Raw genomic sequence first — 21,050 nt, 5'->3', positions numbered from 1 at the left:
ACTTGCTATAATACACACCCATCATACGTCTAGAACCAAGTGCCCTGAACATTCACGTGCATTCTCTCCTCCAGTCTTCACAGCAGTTCTGCAGAGGAAGAATTATCCTTGTCTTACAGAAGAGGAAAAGGAACCTTGGAGAATCATTATTAGCTGATATTGTCAGTATTTGAACCTAGCTCTATTTGACTCTGAAGTCCATGTTCCTCTATTTGACTCTGAAGACCATGAAGGTACCAAACTTGGTACCTTATTTGACTTAGGCTAAGGAAACATGTATTGGTATTGGGTGTCTGTAGGTGCCCTGTACTCCACTGTAGACACTGAGGATGCAGTGATACCCGAGACATGCACTTTCCCCACTTTCACATGGCCCAGGATCTGAAGGCAGACATATAATCAAACAATTAGTTGCAATATTGAACCCTGATAAAGGAAGTTAAATTATTATGTAAATGAGTAGTCATCTGTGTATTTTAAACAGGCAATTTCCTCTGAATAGGTGACTTCTGTTGGTTTCAGGGTATCACATAATCTTAAAGTAGTTCTCCTTTTGGGGTGAATGTAACATCCTGTATTTCCATAACTTATCTTGCTGAAATATGAATAAAAACTTAATAATGACTCTGCCTCTACATAAAAAAATAAAAATGTTACCTGGGCTTGGTGGCAGACACCTGTAGTCTCAGCTAATTGGGAGACTGAGGTGGGAGGATCACTTGAGTCCAGGAGTTCGAGGCTACGGTGAACTATGATTATGCCTCTCTGTACTCTAGCCTGGGCAACAGAGTGAGACTGTCTTGAAAAGAAGCAAACAAGAGGCCTGGCATGGTGGCTCATGCCTATAATACCAGCACTTTGGGAAGCCAAGGCGGGTGGATCACGAGGTCAGGACTTCGAGACCAGCCTGGCCAGCATGGTGAAACCCTGTCTCTACTAAAAAGTACAAAAAATTAGCCAATCATGGTGGCATGCGCCTGTATTCTCAGCTACTTGGGAGGCTGAGGCAGGAGAATTGCTTGAACCCAGGAGATGGAGGTTGCAGTGAGCCAAGATCGTGCCATTGCACTCCAGCCTAGGCAACAGAGCAAGACTCTGTCTCAAAAAAAAAAAAAAAAAAAGAAAAAGCCAACAACAATATGATTCTATAAAAAGTAATATTCAGGAATAAAAAAAGGAAGTTCTTAAAAATTAAGAAAGTGAAAGCAAGGCTGGATGTGATGGCTCCTGCCTGTAATCTCAGTGCTTTGGGAGGCCTAGGTGGGAGGATCACTTGAGGCCAGGAGTTTGAGACCAGCCTGGCCAACATAGTGAGACCCTGTTTCTACTAAAAATAAAAAATATAAAAATTAGCTGGTTGTGGTGGCACATACCTGTAGTCCCAATTACTTAGGAGGCTAAGATGGGAGGATCACTTGAGCCTAGGAGTTTGAGGCTACAGAAACCTATGATCACACCACTGCACTCCAGCTTGAGCAACAGAGCCAGATCCTGTCTTTAAAAAACAAACAAACTGGCTGGGCGCAGTGGCTCACACCTGTAATCCCAGCACTTTGGGAGGCTGAGGCGGGCAGCTCACCTGAGGTCGGGAGTTTGAAACCCGCCTGACCTACATGGAGAAACCCCGTCTCTACTAAAAATACAAAATTAGCCGAGTGTGGTGGCGTGCGCCTATAATCCCAGCTACTTGGGAGGCTGAGTCAGGAGAATTGCTTGAACCCGGGAGGCAGAGGTTGCAGTGAGCCGAGATCGCACCATTGCACTCCAACCTGGGCAACAAGAGCAAAACTCCATCTCAAAACAACAACAAACTTAGTAACAACTCATTTATTGAACGCTTACTATTTGTTTAGTGCTCTCCATGCGCTTTCTCATTTAATCCTCATTAAAAACTCTTTGAGAAGGCACTATGGCACCCGTTATGCAGATGAAGAAACCTAGGTTTGGACAAATTAAGTAACTTGCCAAAAGTGATACAGAGAAACCTTGGCAGGATTCTCATTCTAGAGCCTCCATTCCTAACTAAATTCAATCAGATAAGTGTATTAGAAGAGTTGCAATGTATTCATTTTTCAAAATTAATAGATTTGGTGAGATTTTTCTATTTTTATTTTTAATTTGTGTACAGTAAAATGTCCTCATTTTGTATAATTTACTGAGTTTTGACAAATATGTAGTCATATATCTACCACCATAACCACCATACGAGCACTTCTATCATCTCCCACTCCAGTTCTCTTGTGTTGCCCCTTTGTAGTCAAACCCTTCTCCTACTCTTAACCCCTCTTCTCTATCTCTATAGTTTTACCTTTTCCACAGTGTCACAAAAATGTAATCATATGGTATTACCTTTTGGAGACTGTCTTCTTTCACATAGTAAAATGCATTTGAGATCCATCCATGTTGGTGTGTGTATCTGTGATTTATTCCCTTTTATTATTGAGTAGGTATTCCACTGTAGAATGTGTTCATAGTTTGTTTATTCACTATTGAAGGACACTTAGGTTGTTTGGGGGTTTTATGATTATGAATAAAACTGTTATAAACATTAGCACACAGATTTTGGTGTGAACACAAGTTTTTGTTTCTTTTGGACGAATACCTAAGAATGGAATTGCTGGATGTATGTTGCCAAGTGTACGTTTAACTTTGTAAGAAACTGCCTGCATTCCAAAGTGGTTGTTGTATCATTTTGCATTCCCACAAGCAAGGTATGAGAGTTCCAGTTGTCCCACATACTCACAAGCATTTTAGCTATTCTATGTGTGTAGTAGGAGCTATTGTGATATTTTAATTTGCGTTTTCCTAATAATCAGTGATTGGGGCATATCATGCTTATTTGTCATTTGTATATCTTCTTTGGTAAAGTATTCAAATCTTTTGCCCAGTTAAAAAAATTGATTTGTTTCCTTATTGTTGAGTTTCAAGTGTTCTTTAAGTTTCTTGACATAAATCTTTTTTCAGATATATGATTTGCAAATCACATTTTGTCCCAGCCTGTGATTTCTCTTTTCATTCTCTTAACAGTGATTTTCCACAGAACAAATGGTTTTAATTTTGATAAAATCATAACACATCAATCTTACCTTTTATGGATCATGTTTTTGGTGTCATATCTAGGAACTCTTTGCCTATCCCAAGGTCACAAAGATTTTCTCCTATCTTTTCCTCAAAGTTTTATAGTTTCATGTTTTACCTGTAGGTCTGTGATCCATTTAGAGTTAATTATTTTTAAGGGATAAGGTATAGGTTGAATTTTTTTGTAGATTGTTTTTGTTTTGCATACGAGCATCTAGTTGTTCCAGTACCATTTGTTGAAAAGACCATCTTTTCTTGATTGAGTCATCCTTGTGGCTTCGCAAAAATTAATGGACTACCCAGTATTTGTGTGGGTCTGTTTCTGGACTCTATTCTGTTCCATTATTCTATGTATCTATCAATATTATACTGTCTTGATTGTGGCTTCACAGTAAGTCTTGAAATCAGATAGTATTAATCTTCCAGCTGTGTTTTGCATTAAAAAAATTTTTTTAAATTATACTTTAAGTTCTGGGATACATGTGCAGAACATGCAGGTTCATTACATAGGTATACACATGCCATGGTGGTTTGCTGCACCCATCAACCTGTCATCTACATGAGGTATTTCTCCTAATGCTATTCCTCCCCTAGCCCCCCACCCCCACAACAGACCCCGGTGTGTGATGTTCCCCTCCCTGTGTCCATGTGTTCTCATTGTTCAACTCCCACTTATGAGTGAAAACACGCGGTGTTTGGTTTTCTGTACATGTGTTAGTTTGCTGAGAATGATGGTTTCCAGCTTCATCCATGTCCCTGCAAAGAACATGAACTCATCTTTTTTATGGCTGCATAGTATTCCATGGTGTATATGTGCCACATTTTCTTTATCCAGTCTATCACTGATGGGCATTTGGGTTGGTTCCAAGTCTTTGCTGTTGTGAGCAGTGCCGCAATAAACATATGTGTGCATGTGTCTTTATAGTAGAATGATTTATAATCCTTTGGGCATATAACCAGTAATGGGATTGATGGGTCAAATGGTATTTCTGGTTCTAGATCCTTGAGGAATTGCCACACTGTCTTCCACAATGGTTGAACTCATTTACACTCCCATCAACAGAGTAAAAGCGTTCCTACTTCTACACATCCTCTCCAGCATCTGTTGTTTCCTGACTTTTTAATGATTGCCATTCTAACTGGTGTGAGATGGTATCTCGTTGTGGTTTTGATTTGCATTTCTCTAATGACCAGTGATGATGAGCTTTTTTTCATATATTTGTTGGCTGTATAAATGTCCTCTTTTGAGAAGTGTCTGTTCATATCCTTTGCTCTCTTTTTGATGGGGTTGTTTGTTTTTTTCTTGTAAATTTAAGTTATCTGTATATTCTGGATATTAGCCCTTGGTCAGATGGATAGATGCAAAAATTTTCTCCCATTCTGTAGGTTGCCTGTTCACTCTGATGATAGTCTCTTTTGCTGTGCAGAAGCTCTTTAGTTTAATTAGATCCCATTTGCCAGTTTTGGCTTTTGTTGCCATTGCTTTTGTTGTTTTAGTCATGAAGTCTTTGCCCATGCCCATGTCCTAAATGGTATTGTCTAGACTTTATTCTAGGGTTTTTGTGGTTTTAGGTCTTACATTTAAGTCTTTAATCCATCTCGAGTTAATTTTTGTATAAGGTATAAGGAAGGGGTCCAGTTTTAGTTTCCTGCATATGGCTAGCCAGGTTTCACAACACCGTTTATTAAATAGGGAATCCTTTCCCCATTGCTTGTTTTTCTCAGGGTTTTCAAAGATCAGATGGTTGTAGATGTGTGGCATGATTTCTAAGGCCTCTGTTCTGTTCCATTGGTCTATATATCTGTTTTGGTATCAGTATCATGCTGTTTTGGTTACTGTAGCCTTATAGTATAGTTTGAAGTCAGGTAGTGTGATGCCTCCAGCTTTGTTCTTTTTGCTTAGGATTGTCTTGGCTATGCGGGCTCTTTTTTGGTTCCATGTGAAATTTAAAGTAGTTTTTTCTAATTCTGCGAAGAAAGTCAATGGTAGCTTGATAGGGATAGCATTAAATCTATACATTACTTTGGGGAGTATGGCTATTTTCATGATATTGATTCTTCCTATCCATGAGGATGGAATGTTTTTCCATTTGTTTGTGTCCTCTCTTATTTCCTTGAGCAGTGGTTTGTAGTTCTTCTTGAAGAGGTCCTTCACATCCCTTGTAAGTTGTATTCCTAGGTATTTTATTCTCTTTGTAGCAATTGTGAATAGGAGTTCACTCATGATTTGGCTCTCTCTCCATTATTGGTGTATATAGGAATGCTTGTTTTTGCATGTGGATTTTGTATCCTGAGACTTTGCTGAAGTTGCTTATCAGCTTAAGGAGATTTTGAGCTGAGACGATGGGGTTTTCTAAATATACAATCATGTCATCTGCAAACAGAGATAATTTGATTTCCTGTCTTCCTATTTGGATGCCCTTTATTTCTTTCTTTTGCCTGATTGCCCTGGCCAGAACTTCCAATACTGTGTTGAATAGGAGTGGTGAGAGGGGCCATCCTTGTCCTTGTGCTGGTTTTCAAAGGGAATGCTTCCAGTTTTTGCCCATTCAGCATGATAGTGGCTGTGGGTTTGTAATAAATAGCTCTTATTATTTTGAGAAACATTCCATCAATACCTAGTTTATTGAGTGTTTTTAGCATGTAGGGGGGTTGAATTTTGTTGAAGGCCTTTTCTGCATCTGTTAAGATAATCATGTGGATTTTGTCACTGGTTCTGTTTATGTGATGGATTACATTTATTGATTTGTGTATGTTGAACCAGCCTTGCATCCCAGGGATGAAGCTGACTTGATCGTGGTGGATAAGCTTTTTGATGTGCTGCTGGATTTGGTTTGCCAGTATTTTATTGAGGATTTTCGCATTGATGTTCATCAGGGATATTGGCCTGAAATTTCCTTTTTTTGTTGTGTCTCTGCCAGGTTTTGGTATCAGGATGATGCTGATGTAGCATCTATGTATCTATCAATACTATACTGTCTTAATCATGGCATCACAGTAATTCTTCAAATCAGATAGCATTAATCTTCCAGCTGTGTTTTTCATTTTTAAAATTGTCTTAGCTATTCTAGTTTCTCTGCTTTTCCACGTAAATTTTGCTCTTCTAGTTTCTTGATCTTTAGTAGCTATAGAAAATCCCACTGTGATGTGGTTTGACATTGGATTGAATATATAAAATGACTTGGGGAAAGATGACTTCTTTTTTTTTTTTTGAGGCAGAGTTTTGCAGTTGTTGCCCAGGCAGGAGTGCAATGGCACAATCTCGGCTCACTGCAACCTCCGCCTCCTGAGTTCAAGCAGTTCTTCTGCCTCAGCCTCCTGAGTAGCTGGGATTACAGGCATGTGCCACCATGCCTGGCTAATTTTGTATTTTTAGTAGAGACAGGGTTTCTCCATGTTGGTCAGACTAGTCTCTCACTCCTGACCTCAGGTGGTCTGCCCGCCTCGGCCTCCCAAAGTGCTGGGATTACAGGTGTGAGCCACTGCGCCCAGCTGCAAAGATAACCTTTTTACAATATTTGGGTCTTTCAGTCCATGAACATAGTACATCTCTCCATCTACTTAGGGATGCCTTTTTTTTTTTTTTTTGGGACAGAGTCTCGCTCTGTTGCCCAGGCTGGAGTGCAGTGGTGTGATCTTGGCTCACTGCAAGCTCCGCCTCCTGGGTTCACGCCATTCTCCTGCCTCAGTCTCCCAAGTAACTGGGACTACAGGAGCCTGCCACAACGCCTGGCTAATATTTTGTATTTTTAGTAGAGACAGGGTTTCACTGTGTTAGCCAGGGTGGTCTCGATCTCCTGACCTCATGATCTGCCTGCCTCGGCCTCCCAAAGTGCTGGGATTACAGGCGTGAGCCACCGCGCCTGGCCTATTTAGTGATTCTTTGATTTCTTTCTTTGGTGTTTTGTGGTTTTTAGCATACAGTTCCTACAGCTATATTGTTAGATTTATACCTAAATATTTATTCCCTTTTTTTCTTTCCCTTATTGGTGCTAATATGAATGGTACAGCTAATAATTAAATACTGAGTTTTTATTACTTTCATTCTTGGCTTTCTGAAGGTGTCTTCTTATCATTTAAGGTCTTTAGCAAGTAAAAGATTGTTTCTTGATATTTGTCCTTTGAGTCATCATCTGTTTATGATTTCACAGCCCTTGCACCATTTTGTAATTATGATGTCAAAGCAAGTAGCTTCAAAGGATACATCTGGAGGATCTGGAAAGTGCTCTTCTCTGGATAGGTGGGTTAGATTTGAGACAGAATCCATGTTTCTTTCCTTGAGTGTCATAGGTGTTTTAGAATTTCTTTTGTTTTGCCTATGAGAATATCATTTAATTTCTTTTACTTCAGAAAATCTAGTTTGAAGTATGGATATTAACTTGTAGCTTGATATAAAAAAGGCTCTGTAGTAGGCATTCCAGGAAAAGTGGATGTTTTCTGGCTCTTTTCTCTTAGATGACTAAACAAGAAAACATTTTCTGGGAAAAGAAGAGCAGCTGGTACTCTCATTATATTTCCTTCAGTGGTTCTATACCATCTCCTGTTCATGTTTTATTGTTGTATACCTTACACATTAGCCAAGTAGAGAGAAGGTATTGTGCTGAATACTTTAATGCTGATCATCCGTTTAGATCTTGTGACAACTGGGTAAATTACACGTGACAACACTGAGCTTCAGAGTCACCTGACGAAGGTTCTGTGGCTGCTTGGAGGACATGACTTGAACATAAGCCCTCTACCACAGAGTCCCTGGCCTTTCCTACTCAGCCCCATGACAATAAAATTGGAGAAGACTCTTAGAAGGCAAACTTTTTGGGAGGATAGGATACCTTTGCAAATCTGCTGAAAGCTCCAGGAACTGTCTCCAAAAAAATGTTTATGTGGGTTTCCTTAAAAAGTTCTATAGACATTATAGGTTTTCACAGAACCCCTTCTATGGTCTCTGGATCATAGGCTAAATATCCTTATTTAAGATCTCTTCTTTACTTGCTATTTTTTTCCCCATTGTTAAGAATTACCCAAGTACTGTATACCTCTTCTATGATACCAGGGAGCAAATTTCACACTACCTATTGTGGGTACTTGTGTGTGAGCAACTGGTAAAAGCCAGAGGCTCCTCCCTCTATTCTCTTCATTCATTCTTTAATGCTCTGTGCTGTGTACTGGAGATTCAGCTGTGAATAAAGCACTATCCCTGTCCTCAAGGACTTCATGGTCTGGTGCATTTCAGAAATGGTCATGTTTGGAATGGCTAAAGTATGTTCGTGTGATAGAGGCAGCATGGAGTGTGGTGGAAGAATCTGGATTTATAGTCAGGCTTGGATTCAATGTGAGACACGTTATTATTGAATTATCTGAGGGGCCTTTGTGTCAAGGGAATAATGATGCTAACACCTACCTTACATCCTTTACAAATGAGAGCTTTTCTTGGTAAAAAATGACTTCTTCTGAAAGTGAAATACATGTAAAGTCCTGAGAAGAATACTTGTTGCAGACTAAGCCATTAATAAAGGTTACCCATTATTAACAATTGACACATTTTATTCAGCAAATATTTGAGAGGGAAATCAATGCTGTGAGTCAGGTCCCATTAATAGAGATGGATGTATAAAGTCGTGTCATAATGCAACACAAACTTTGATATTTAAGGTCTGCATTCACTAATGTCCAATAAGATTTTACTAAAAACTGGTTTAAGTCGTGAGTAGAAATTATATTGGTTGTGCAGTTTTTCTTACTTACCGAAAGCTGAACGTGTTTTTCTTTTGTTGTTTGTTGTTTACCTGTTAGAATTTAGTTTATAAGGGGCCACATAGGTATTTCCTCAGGAAGATAACTTCCTCAAGATTTCCATGGCATAATTTGTGAGAGAATTAAGTTATGCCACCTTTGAAGTCGGTCACAGCCTGAAAGCACAAGAAGTTGTTTACAAAGGAACCCATCGATTCTCCTTTCTCTGGAAGCATCCGAGCAGTGAGGCCCGTACGGTCTTTTTGGCACAGTGACTGCTCTCGGCTGGCCAGGGGGCCCTCCTGCTGCTGGGCAGAGGATGCGCCAGAGCTTTGCTTGCAGCTAAGCAAAGCCTGCCTGCAGTTCTGCTCATGGTTAACTGCGGCCTTGCAACTGTGTACCACAGCCTACTGGTTTAGTTGCAGTCTCTTTTCCTTAATATTTTCCATCTGGCCAACAATGACCTATAAAGACAGACACAAACCAGGGTTTGAATTATAGGGAGTGTGATGCTGAAATGTTTCCAAATCACACTCTAGAACCTGTAGTCCTGGGCAGCTGCCTTTGCATATGGGACAGAAGGAAACTTTTCTCAAGTTGGTTTGCAAAGCACTGAGTCACATCAAAGACCTGAGCCATTCAGCTTTTAAGTGTTTTAAAAGGCTTCATAAATTCCTTCTCTGACTGTCACTGAATTTTAGCATTTAACTCACAGTTCTGCTACTGGTATTGAACATTTTTGAGAAAAATATAATGAGGGTCACAAGAGTGTTTCATATCCAACTTCTAAATTTTTAGCTTTATCTAAAGCTTTAACAATTAGTGAAGCTTGGGCATAATTGGTGTCATTGTGCTCTGAATGGCGTTACAATTGCAGAGATGTTTTACTATAAATTTAGAACTCATTGAAACAGATTTCAAAAATGAGTAAGAGTTGCTTTTGAATTTCTCTTTGCTAAGAATTTTCCTGAAGATGCATTTGTTAATGGTTTTGAGCCAGATTGAAATGCAATAAAGCCATCTCATATTTTTGTATCATTAGAAGCCAATTTAGAATATTTGTCAAAATTAGAATGGAAGTTCAGATTTGGAAAATTTTTTTATCAGCTATCAAAGCACTTGGGGATGATTTGTGTTTTTTACAGCTTGATTCGTTTGAGAATTGCTATTCTTCTTAGTCTTTATTTTCAGAATATCCCTTCGTCTAAGAAAGGCGAGTTGCTTCTCCGTTTTTGGAAGATGACCTGTGCTCAGAGAGGTTATGGTTTTGGTTCTGTGGCACAGCCTTGAAGAGAAAGCTGGGGAGGCTTGGGCAGACATTTTGATGCTCAGACCTCAAGTCCATGCTGCCACCTCCTGTCTGCATCCTAGCTTTCATTTTAAATCAGCCAGGCTTTTCTTCGGAAGTCTGCTCAATGACTTTTTTTTTTTTTTTTTTTGAATTTTATTTTTCTTTCTCCTCTTTTTATTTCTCTCTTCTCCTCCCCTCTCCTTCCCCTCACTCCAGGTGGTTAACTCTTTGTGTCAAAGTTGAAGTCAGATTTGGCCTGGAGCCAACATTGAGAATTCAGTGTGTTTATTTTTCAGTACCTCTAAAGGTTGAGATTCATGCTGAAGTCTCATTAGGAAATTTAGGTATACGTGGTTTTAGAAGCTGATTAGATGCTCCACAGATTTGATCTCCTGGATGCTCCCTCCCTTCAGCCTCCCTCGGTGAGTTGTGCTTCTTTTCTATTGTGGCTCTCAATTTCCAAGTCTGGGGTTAGGATGAGAAATGCAGGTTAATTGGAGCAACCCAGTTGACTCTAAGAATGGGAGTGAGCACCAAGCATTATGACTACAAAGGTTAGACTATTTCAGTGTCTTTGAGGAGGGAAGGGAAGAAGGGAGGGAAATCTGGGTGTTCTTCTTTAACAAGCTGAGCAGCAAATAAAGATCACACTAGAATATGGTGGGCGTTAGGTATCACCTATTCATTCATTCAATAAATATTGGTTTAGTCAACATCTACTGCATTCTACTATGAACCAAGCAATGTAGTTGACACTGGAGTCAGAGAGATGACATGTCCTTGCGGGAGGGATGGTCAGACTAAAAACCTTGATGTGACAAGGGTATAAAAGCATGAAGCCCTGAGGGAGGTGTATTAGTCTGTTTTCATGTTGCTGATAAAGATATACCTGAGACTGGGAAGTAAAAGAGGTTTAATGGACTTATAGTTCCACCTGGCTGGGGAGGCCTCACAATCATGGTGGAAGGCAAGGGGGAGCCAGTCACATCTTACATGGATGGCAGCAAGCAAATAGAGCTGGTGCAGGGAAACTCCCATTTTTAAGGCCATCAGATTTCATGAGACTTATTCATTATCATGAGAACAGCATGGGAAAGACACCTCTATGATTCAGTTACTTCCCACAGGGTTGCTCCCATGACACATGGGGACTGTGGGAGTTACAGTTAAAGATGAGATTTGGGTGGGAACGCAGCCAAACCATATCATTCCACACCAGCCCCTCCCAAATCTCATGTATTCACATTTCAAAACTCATCATGCCTTCCCAACAGTCCCCCAAAGTCTTAACTGATTTCATCATTAACTCAAAAGTCCACAGTCCAAAGTCTCCTGTGAGACAAGGCAAGTCCCTTCTGCCTAGGAACCTGTAAAATCAAAAGCAAGTTAGTTACTTCCTGGATACATTGGGGGTACAGGAATTGGGTAAATACAGCCATTATGAATGGGAGAAATTGGCCAAAACAGAGGGGCTGTAGGCCCCATGCAAGTCTACAATCCAGCAGGGCAGTCAAATCCAAAAGTTCCAAAATTATCTCCATTGACTCCATGTCTCACATCCGGTCACGCTGATGCGGGAGGTGGGTTCCCATGGTCTTGGGCAGCTCTGCCTCTGTGGCTTTGCAGGGTACAGCCACCCTCCTGGCTGCTTTCATGGGCTGGTGTTGAGTATCTTCAGCTTTTTCTAGGCACACAGTGCAAGCTGTCAGTGGATCTACCATTCTGGGGTCTAGAGGATGGTGGCCCTATTCACAGCTCCACTAGGCAGTGCCTCAGTAGGGACTCTGTGTGGCAGCTGCAACCCACATTTCCCTTCTGCACTGCCCTAGCAGAAGTTCTCCATGAGGGCCCCACCCCTGCAGCAAATTTCTGCCTGAGCATCCAGGTATTTCCATACTACTCTGAAATCTAGTTGGAGGTTCCCAAACCTCAATTCTTGACTTCTCTGTTCCTGCAGGCTTAACACCATGTGGAAGCTGCAAAGGCTTGGGGCTTCCACCCTCTGAAGCAACAGCCTGAGCTGTGCTTTGGACCCTTTTAGTCACAGCTGGAGTGACTGGGACACAGGTCACCAAGTCCCTAGACTGCACCCAGTAGAGGGACCCAGGGCTCGGCCCATGAAACCATTTTTTCCTCCTAAACCTCCGGGCCTGTGATGGGAGGAGCTGCCGCAAAGGTTTCTAACATGCCTTGGAGACATTTTCCCCATTGTCTTGGTGATTAACATTCAGCTCCTCATTTAGGCAAATTTCTGCAGCCAGCTTGAATTTCTCCTCAGAAAAATGGGATTGTCTTTTCTATTGTATTGTCAGGCTGCAAATTTTTCAAACTTTTATACTTTATTTCCCTTTTAAAACTGAATGCCTTTAACAGCAGCTAAGTCACCTCTTGAATGCTTTGTTGCTTAGAAATTTCTTCTGCCGGATACCCTAAATCATCTTTCTCAAGTTCAAAGTTCTACAAATCTCTAAAGCAGGAGCAAAATGCTGCCAGTCTCTTTGCTAAAACATAACCAGAGTCACTTTTGCTCTAGTTACCAGCAGGTTCCTCATCTCCTTTTGAGACCACCTCATCCTGGACCTTATTGTTCATATCACTATCAGCATTTTTGTCAAAGCCATTCAACAAGTCTGTAGGAAGTTTCAAACTTTTCCACATTTTCCTGTCTTCTTCTGAGCCCTCCAAACTGTTCCAATCTCTGCCTGTTACCCAGTTCCAAAGTAACTTCCACTTTTTCGGGTATCTTTTCAGCAATGTCCCACTCTACTGGTACCAATTTACTATATTAGTCTGTTTTCACACTGCTCATAAAGACATACCCGAGACTGGGAAGAAAAAGAGGTTTAATGGACTTACAGTTCCATATGGCTGGGAAGGCCTCACAATCATGGCAGAAGGCAAGGAGGAGTAAGTCATGTCTTACATGGATGGAAGCAGGTAAAGACAGCTGGTACAGGGAAACTCTCATTTTTATAGCCATTAGATCTCATGAGACTGATTCATTATCATCAGAACAGCATGGGAAAGACCTGCCCCCATGTTTCGATCACCTCCCACAGGGTTGCTCCCATGACACATGGGAATTGTGGGAGTTACAATTAAAGATGAGATTTGGGTGGGGACACAGCCAAACCATATCATGAGGTAGCTCACTCTTGTTGGTGGAGATGGGAAATGGGATGAAACCTGAAGAGCAACTAAGAATGTTACCCAGGTGGACGGGGGGCTGGGACAGGAATGGGAGAGAAGGCAGAGCATGATAGGCAGGTTGGACAGCACAGGCAGAGGCCCAGGACCAGGGGAGCACAGTGCTTCTGCAGAATGGTGGAGCATTCAGTATGCCTGGAGCAGAGGGGAATGGCAGGAAATGAGGCTGGAAGGACCAGAGAGCAAGGACCTCACAGGCTATGTGGTGGCTTTTGGACTTGATCCTAAAGTCAGTGAAGAATGACTTGGAGAATCTTAAGTAAAGGGATGACATAATCAGATTTGTGTGTTAGAAAATCATTTTGGCTCTAGCATGGAGGAACCACTTACAGGTGAGGTGAGAAGTGGGAATCTGCTTTGGGGCAGAGAGGGAGGGGAAGAGTTGGTGTGAAGAGTAAGTGAGCAAGCAGGTGAGCTTGCACTCTAAGGCTGAAGACAGTTCTGGGTCAGACACTTAGAAGGAGTATCATTTATAATCTGAAAGTTCTGCTTTTCATACCTAACTCCCTAGCATTCTGCTTTTTAAATGATCACGGGATGTTTGATAAATGAATGCATGAATGCCATTTCTTTTAGGTAAAGACTGGTTTACTCTTCTAATTCCATTTTGCCTAAACTAGCCTTGAGTTGTTTGTGTTTCCCAAGTGTTTACTCCCAGCAAGATGGAGGCAGCCCACGCATGCTGGATGGCAGCGGGAAGTCAATCTTGGATTTCAGAAATTGCCATAGATAAGAATCAGCTGCAAATAATCATGGCCCAACCCATAAGAGACAGTGTTGGCAATGATAAAGTTAACTCTGCTAAGATTAGTCTGAAAAGAGTTTGCATGTATTTTGAATAGCCCTGAGAGAAGGGTGAACGTGTGTCTGTACCAGTTGCTGGGCCTAGTAAAGAGATTGTATTTTGGTGAATGAAAGGATCAGAGGGGCAAATCTCCTGATACTTTGCCAGGCTGAGCTGGGTCCTCCACTTTGATTACATTTGAAGTCAGGCCTATTAATGAGAACACTTTAACTGGTCTCGGACCAATCTTTCTTCCTCTTCTCTTTACCTTTGTTCATTTGGGGCCCCCCTTTTGCCCCCCAGCATGCACAGACCCTCCTCCATTAAAGAATAAGAGCATTTTCCCTCGGAGCCCAGGCTGAGGCAGCTGCCTCTTCTGTCATCCCTCACTCCCGCTGCCCTGTTATCTTCAAGACTTAGCTGGTGGTTGCCAATCCATTACACCTGCTCTCAGGGGCCCTCCCTGTTTGAATACGTGGTGATTTTGAGCTATATTCAGATGTAGAAGGTTCACTCTTGAAAGAAAAGCTCATGTATTTAATTGATTATTGTGGCATGGAGGGAACTGTGTAATTGAGTATATTATCCATTTTCAGTATGGAAATTAAGTCAGAGCAAGCCTTTATGATTTGTGGTCGTTACTGAGGCAGTGTGGCATGGTGAAAGGAGAGCAGGCTTTGAAGCCACAGACTTGAGTTCAATATTGCTATCTTCATTTGCTACAGGTTGAGCATCCCTTATCTGAAAATTCAAAATCCGAAATGTTCTAGAGTTGGAAGCTTTTTGAGGGACATAACACCACAAGTGGGAAACTCCACACCTGACATTATGTGATGGGTTGCCATCAAAATTTAGTCAAAATTTTGTTTCTTGAACAAAATAATTAAAAAATATTCTATCGAAGTACCTTCAGGCTATGTGTTATGAGGTGTATATGAAACATAAATGAATTTGATGTTTAGACTTGGGTCCCATCCTCAGGATTATCTTGCTCTATATATGCAAATACTTCAAAATTCAAAAAAAAAAAAAATCTGAAAACCCTTAACACTTCTGGTCCCAGGCATTTCAGATAAGACAACTCAGTCTGCGATATAGCTGAGCCTGGTATTCACTCTCTTTAAAATGAGGATTAATAATAGCAGCAGAGTCTCAGTTGTTGCAAGGATGATGATTAAACAAGATAATAGATGTCTAAGTGCCAGCTCTGTGTGTGATACCTGGAGAGCACTCCCAGGTGGACAGTTCAGTTCTCTTCATGATTGCCATCCACAGCAGTGGCAGCCATAATGCAATGGGGAGAGGATAGTCTCAGGTGTCAGAACAGGGTTTGAATCCTGGCTCAGCTGCACTTTAGCAGTGTTTGTGATACTGAGCAAGGTACCTCTGAGCCTTAGCTTATCAAATGGGAGTGGTAATTCCTACCTTACAGGGCTACGAAAATGTAACCACTGTGGTAGTCTATTTTCACACTGCTTATAAGGACATACCTGAGACTGGGTAATTTTTAAAGAAAAAGAGGTTTAATGGACTCACAGTTCCTCACGGCTGGGGAGGCCTCACAATCATGCTGGAAGGTGAAAGGCACTTCTTACGTGGTGGCAGGCAAGAGAGAGAATGAGAACCAAGCAAAAGGGGTTTCCCCTTATAAAACTGTCAGATCTCGTGAGACTTATTCACTACCACGAGAACAGTATGGGGGAAACTGCCCCCGTGATTCAGTTATCTCCCACCGGATCCGTCCCACAACATGTGGGAATTATGGGAGCTACATTTCAAAATGAGATTTGGGTGAGGACACAGCCAAACCATATTACCACTTGTACAGAGCTTAGCAAGTTGTGGACACTCTGGGTGTAGTCCTTTGTTACTGTTGTCTGGGCTTTCCTTTGAAAAGAACATTGTCCCAACAGAGCCTCTAGTTCCAATGGCAGTTCAGTTTGAGTCCCAAATTTTGATGAGTCTTAATGTTCCTGCAGCCAAGAGAGCCCAGAAGAGAATCATTCCAGTGTTCTTCTGGACCTGGATCTCATATGAGTAACAAAATGCAAGCATATAATCCTCATTGTGAATCTACAGGAGGCTCTTGTTTCAACTGACTTAAGAAATTTCACTGAGTATGGAAAGGATGTCAGAACTTTAGCCAGAGCTGCGACTATAATCACATTATTTTGCTGCTGCTCAGTGGAGCTAAGAAAGCTTAAGAGTATTACCATCTGGGCAAAGCTAGGCAATGGTGAACTGTGAACTGCTTACCAACTTAACAGAAACTCTTGCTACCTCATTCATTAATTAGGCCTTTATGGCACACCTTCTCTTGGTTGCTTGGCAACCATAATAGCAGTCATTAAATTCTGTCATTTTGTATTAACCCTTTGGCCCTGGGTGGATTGGGAGCCCCCACCTTAACACTAATGCATTTTACATTAGTACATCTACCTGGGAAATCCCATTCCCTTGACACTTCAGCTATAAAGAGCAAATAGCCAGAGTCCAAAACAGAAAAAGTTCTTTTTTTCTTCACATTAGTGTATGTGCTTTTAAGGCTTTACAAAATGTATCTGTCAGGATGGAGGCCATTTCCCAATTTGCTGACAGACAGACATAACATACACCCAGCAAGATGAAAAGACAGCTAGTTTCCCAGAAAACAGGAGCTGACTGTGACTTCTGTGGGCTTATGGAGGAAGGAGCTGGTGTGAAAACCAGATGGGAGAGTTGTTAAGAGTTGTATGTTTCCAAAATTGCCTTTGTAGCTGCTTTGCAAAAATTTGGACTATGCATGCTTGGGGGATAGGGGCTATTCCAACTACACACTGTTTAGCATTTCAGCAACTGATTAGAGTGGTAGGGAACAAACTGTGTACTCTGGCAAAGTCTGTGAGGAAATGCAGTGGACACAGGGCAACCTCTGGGAGACTGTCAAGGGCTCCTACGATGCTCTGCGCACTAGGTTACATAAATGTGAACAAGATGTAAAAGACTTACATTAAAATAGGGCTTAGGAATTTAAACTAGAGGTATATCCTATTTTCTATAATGAGCTAAAATGATTTGAGACTTGTGTAGTATAAGTAGAATAATTCCATTTCTCAGAAATATTAATTTTTCTCTTAGTGGAAGAAAACAGGAAGTACGTTAGGTTTTGGCATCAGACAAACCTAGGTTGGAATCCTTACTCTACCCAGTAGCTGTGTAATCTTGTACAGTTGCCTTTCTTTTTTATCTCTCTTTCCTTATCTGTAAAGTGGTGATAATAATTCCCCTTCAGAGTATTGTTGTAAGGATTAAATGAGTCACATACATTATATGTATCTCTTAGTTAAGGCATGGCCCGTGGTATAGACCCCATTCATTCTTTCAACAAACAGGACTACAGTCGTGATCAAGAATCTCCACTCATGATTTTACAGTCAAGCTTAGTGTCAGATCCCCTTTGTCCCTCAGTTTACCAACAACGCCCAGAGAAGCTGTCACTTGCCAACATATCTGACCAGATCTGATAGTAGTATCCGGGTCACCTGGCCACCAGGTCTCTCAAATAAAGTTTATATGTAATACTGCGAAGTTTCCTAGGCTGCTGTGTGACTATTTACTATTTCTCAATATATTTTGGGTGGTAACTTTAGAAGGCAAAAGGAAAAGTAAAAAGTAACCACAATTAACTAGTCCAAGTTATTAGTATCAAACTTAAAAACTAGATTAGTCATTTGCACTTACGGTTCATGTGGTTATAGTAAGGTGGGCCCTGCTAAAAATGTTGGCATTGTTTATTGAGGAGTTTAAATAAAAATTTACTCCCCTTGCCTCTGCCCCGTCAAGCATATACGTGATACTCAAAGCATCTGGGATTTAAAGTGGCTACTGTTTGTTAAAAAAGCAGTAACTTCCCTGAAGGAGTTTTGTGAGTTAGGAGAAGTCACAAAGGCAATTAATTTTGTTCTTCAGAGCAGTACCTCCACTGCATTCATTTGTACTTTATGCAAGCTTAAATTATAACCCAGGAGCCAGCCGTACCATGATCCGATTTGATATTTAGTTTTGATTTTATTAGTAGTTGTCTTTAATGGATGTCTTGTCATGTAGGTTTCCTGATTATTAGTAATTTAAATTGACTCTGAGAATGAAAGGAAACCACAGGCATGAAACTGATGGACTGTGACTACAGTGGTCTTCCAGCTTTCAAGGCAGCTGTGATGGCTCTGCAGGCTGCCTCGGTTCCCCCCTCCTTCGTCCTTTTAAAGCTTTGAACACTCTTTTAGCTAATGCTGAAAATGAGAGCTTAATACTGTTACTGTATGGGAACTTTAAAAAGCAAATGGGCATCCTAAGTGTTCTTTCCTCTTTGAAGGTAAGTGTTGTGCATGGGTCTACTCTCTACTTGATCAGATCTAATTTGACCCAGGAGTAGAGATCTGTGAAGATGCTAACTGAAAAACAATGATTGCAGGGAAAGTAATTTCCCTTGTTCTTATGCTGTGCCTTTCTGCCACTCCCTAGAATTGCTTACAGTATCTTTGTGAAAGGAACAGGTGAAAATTTACTTTTCTTGCCATCTTTTGGTAGTGGCCAAGATCACATATATCCTAAAAGAGGCTGCTCCCTGGAGTGCTCCAGAGCAGCAGAAGTCATGCTGTTAAAGGGCATTTGTTGTGGCTTTAAGATCCAGTGCCTACCCGGGTGTGGTGGCTCATACCTGTAATCCCAGCACTTTGGGAGGCTGAGGTGGGGGGATCGCTTGAGGCCAGGAGTTTGAGACCACCCTGGGCAACATGGCAAAACCCCATCTCTACTAAAAATACAAAAATTAGTTGGGCATGGTGGCGCCGCATCTCGTCCCAGCTACTCAGTAGGCTGAGTTGAGAGGATCACTGGAGTCAAGGCTGCAGTGAGCTGAGGTTGCACCACTGCACTCCACACTGGGCCATGGGAGTGATATCCTGTCTCAAAAACAAAAAATGACAATAAAAAACAGATCCAGTGCCTATAGCATTAATTTCTCTGAGCTCTAGACATATAGTTGATGATCCTGGAGTCTGAGTACTTTAGGTGAGATTTAGTTTAGTTGCTGCTTAACATCTGCAAACTAGCTCTAGGTAGTTTGCTAAATAACTTTACTCACTCACTCATTAATGAAGCCTGTATTAAGTGTCTCCTTTGTTCAGGCATTGATGTGGATGAATGAATGAAGAAAGCAAGTTTTATATGAGTCAGTGAATGAATGAGAGTTGTACCTTCTGTCTTCAGGCAGCTCACAGTCTCTGATAAGATGGTCTGACCAAGGCTCTTTTTATGTGAGTGAATTTTAGAACCTCATGCCAGTGGGATATACTGCCAACCCAGAGTCTATAAGTCAGTTATTTTTTGCAAGAATTGAGTATTCTCATTTGTCTTGCTAATCCAGAAAAGTTAAGTTGTAAACAAAACATTTATTTATTTATTTATTTATTTATTATTATTATTATTATTTTTTGTACACAGAGTCTCTGTTGCCCAGGCTGAAGTGCAGTGGCGCGATCTTGGCTCACTGCACCCTCCACCTCCCAGGTTCAAGCAATTCTCCCTCTCTCAGCCTCCTAAGTAGCTGGGATTACAGGTGCCTGCCACCACGCCTGGCTAATTTTTGTATTTTTTAGTAGAGATAGGGTTTTGCCATGTTGGCCAGGCTGGTCTCGAACTCCTGACCTCAGGCGATTTACCCGCCTCAGCCTCCCAAAGTGCTGGGATTACAGGCATGAGCCACTCTTCCTGGCTGTGAACAAAACATATTTTAGAAGTTACTGAAAAATAATTTTTAAGAAGCCAATGAAACCTGACTGTGGAGAAATATATGCCTGGCAACCAACCTGTGGACTCAGAGAAAGAACCTAGGATGAAATCAATTTTCAATTTGTCTGTTCCCCCACTTCCTCCATTGTTTTATAGTTATGATCATTTAAAGGCATGTGAATGTATGTGAAACTGTGCTGCTTTTCTCATGCTAGAGCACTTCTAGTTCTCTTACAGTAGGGCTGACTCTGAGAGTTGGTTTTTGTTTCTGTTTTTGTGTTTTGAGATGAAGTCTCACCCTGTCCCCTAGGCTGGAGTGCAGTGGCATGATCTTGGCTCACTGCAACCTCTGCCTCCTGGGTTCAAGCAATTCTCCTGCTTCAGCCTCCCTGGTAGCTGGGATTACAGGCATACACCACCACACCCGGCTAATTTTTGTATTTTTAGTGGAGATGGGGTTTCACCATGTTGGCCACGCTGGTCTCGAACTCCTGACCTTAAGTGATCCACCCAACTCAGCCTCTCAAAGTGCTGGGATTACAGGTGTGAGCCATTGCGCCTGGCCAACGCTGAGAGTTTTTTTCCTCGCAACGTGGTGGTAGACAAGGTCGCTTGGCAGGAGCTACCTGCACACTTTCTCAGCTTTCCCCACTGCTGGGGCTGGTATCTGTGACTGAAACAGGGTCAGCTGCAATGTGAGAGGACACTAGTCCCAGCCCACCAGAGTGATTTCTTTGGAGTGTTCTGATAAAACTGCCGAGGGTGGGTGCTGGTCACCACCCAAGCTGACCCCACTGATCATCCTTTCTTGAGCATAAAATGCCACTACTTTGTCTTTCCTTTACTCAATCAATTCTAATATACTTGCTAGGCAAGCATGCTTCTAACTGTACACACTAAGTTTTAAGTACTGTTAAAAGTAAATTCCAATTTTTAGATGGCTTTTTATAAGAGGCATCATGGCATAATTTGTGATTTTTTTTTTTTACTCTTCTCTACATATGTAAAGGTATAGTGGCAAAGTCAGACAGATCTAGAGTCAAATCTCAGCCCCATCTTTCATAAACTAGATGACCTCGGGCAAGATATTTCACCTCTGAATTTCAGTGTTTCTGTTGATGGAATAGTGACAATAACATTATTAGTAATAATATTCTTATTGTCGAAATTAAATATGATAATGTATCTAAG

General features: G+C 41.3%; 1 protein-coding gene across 10 annotated transcripts in view; it reads left to right on the top strand.

Annotated features, from left to right (window-relative positions):
* Window positions 1-21,050, top strand: part of DENND1A (DENN domain containing 1A) — a 551,140-nt gene that overhangs the window by 196,937 nt on the left and 333,153 nt on the right. The gene's annotated exons all lie outside the window — the stretch shown is intronic.

This window comes from Hylobates moloch, unplaced genomic scaffold (genome assembly GCF_009828535.3).
Source record: "Hylobates moloch isolate HMO894 unplaced genomic scaffold, HMol_V3 SCAFFOLD_10, whole genome shotgun sequence".
Taxonomy (NCBI): Eukaryota; Metazoa; Chordata; class Mammalia; order Primates; family Hylobatidae; genus Hylobates; species Hylobates moloch.
This window is presented reverse-complemented; position numbering and strand designations above follow the sequence as displayed.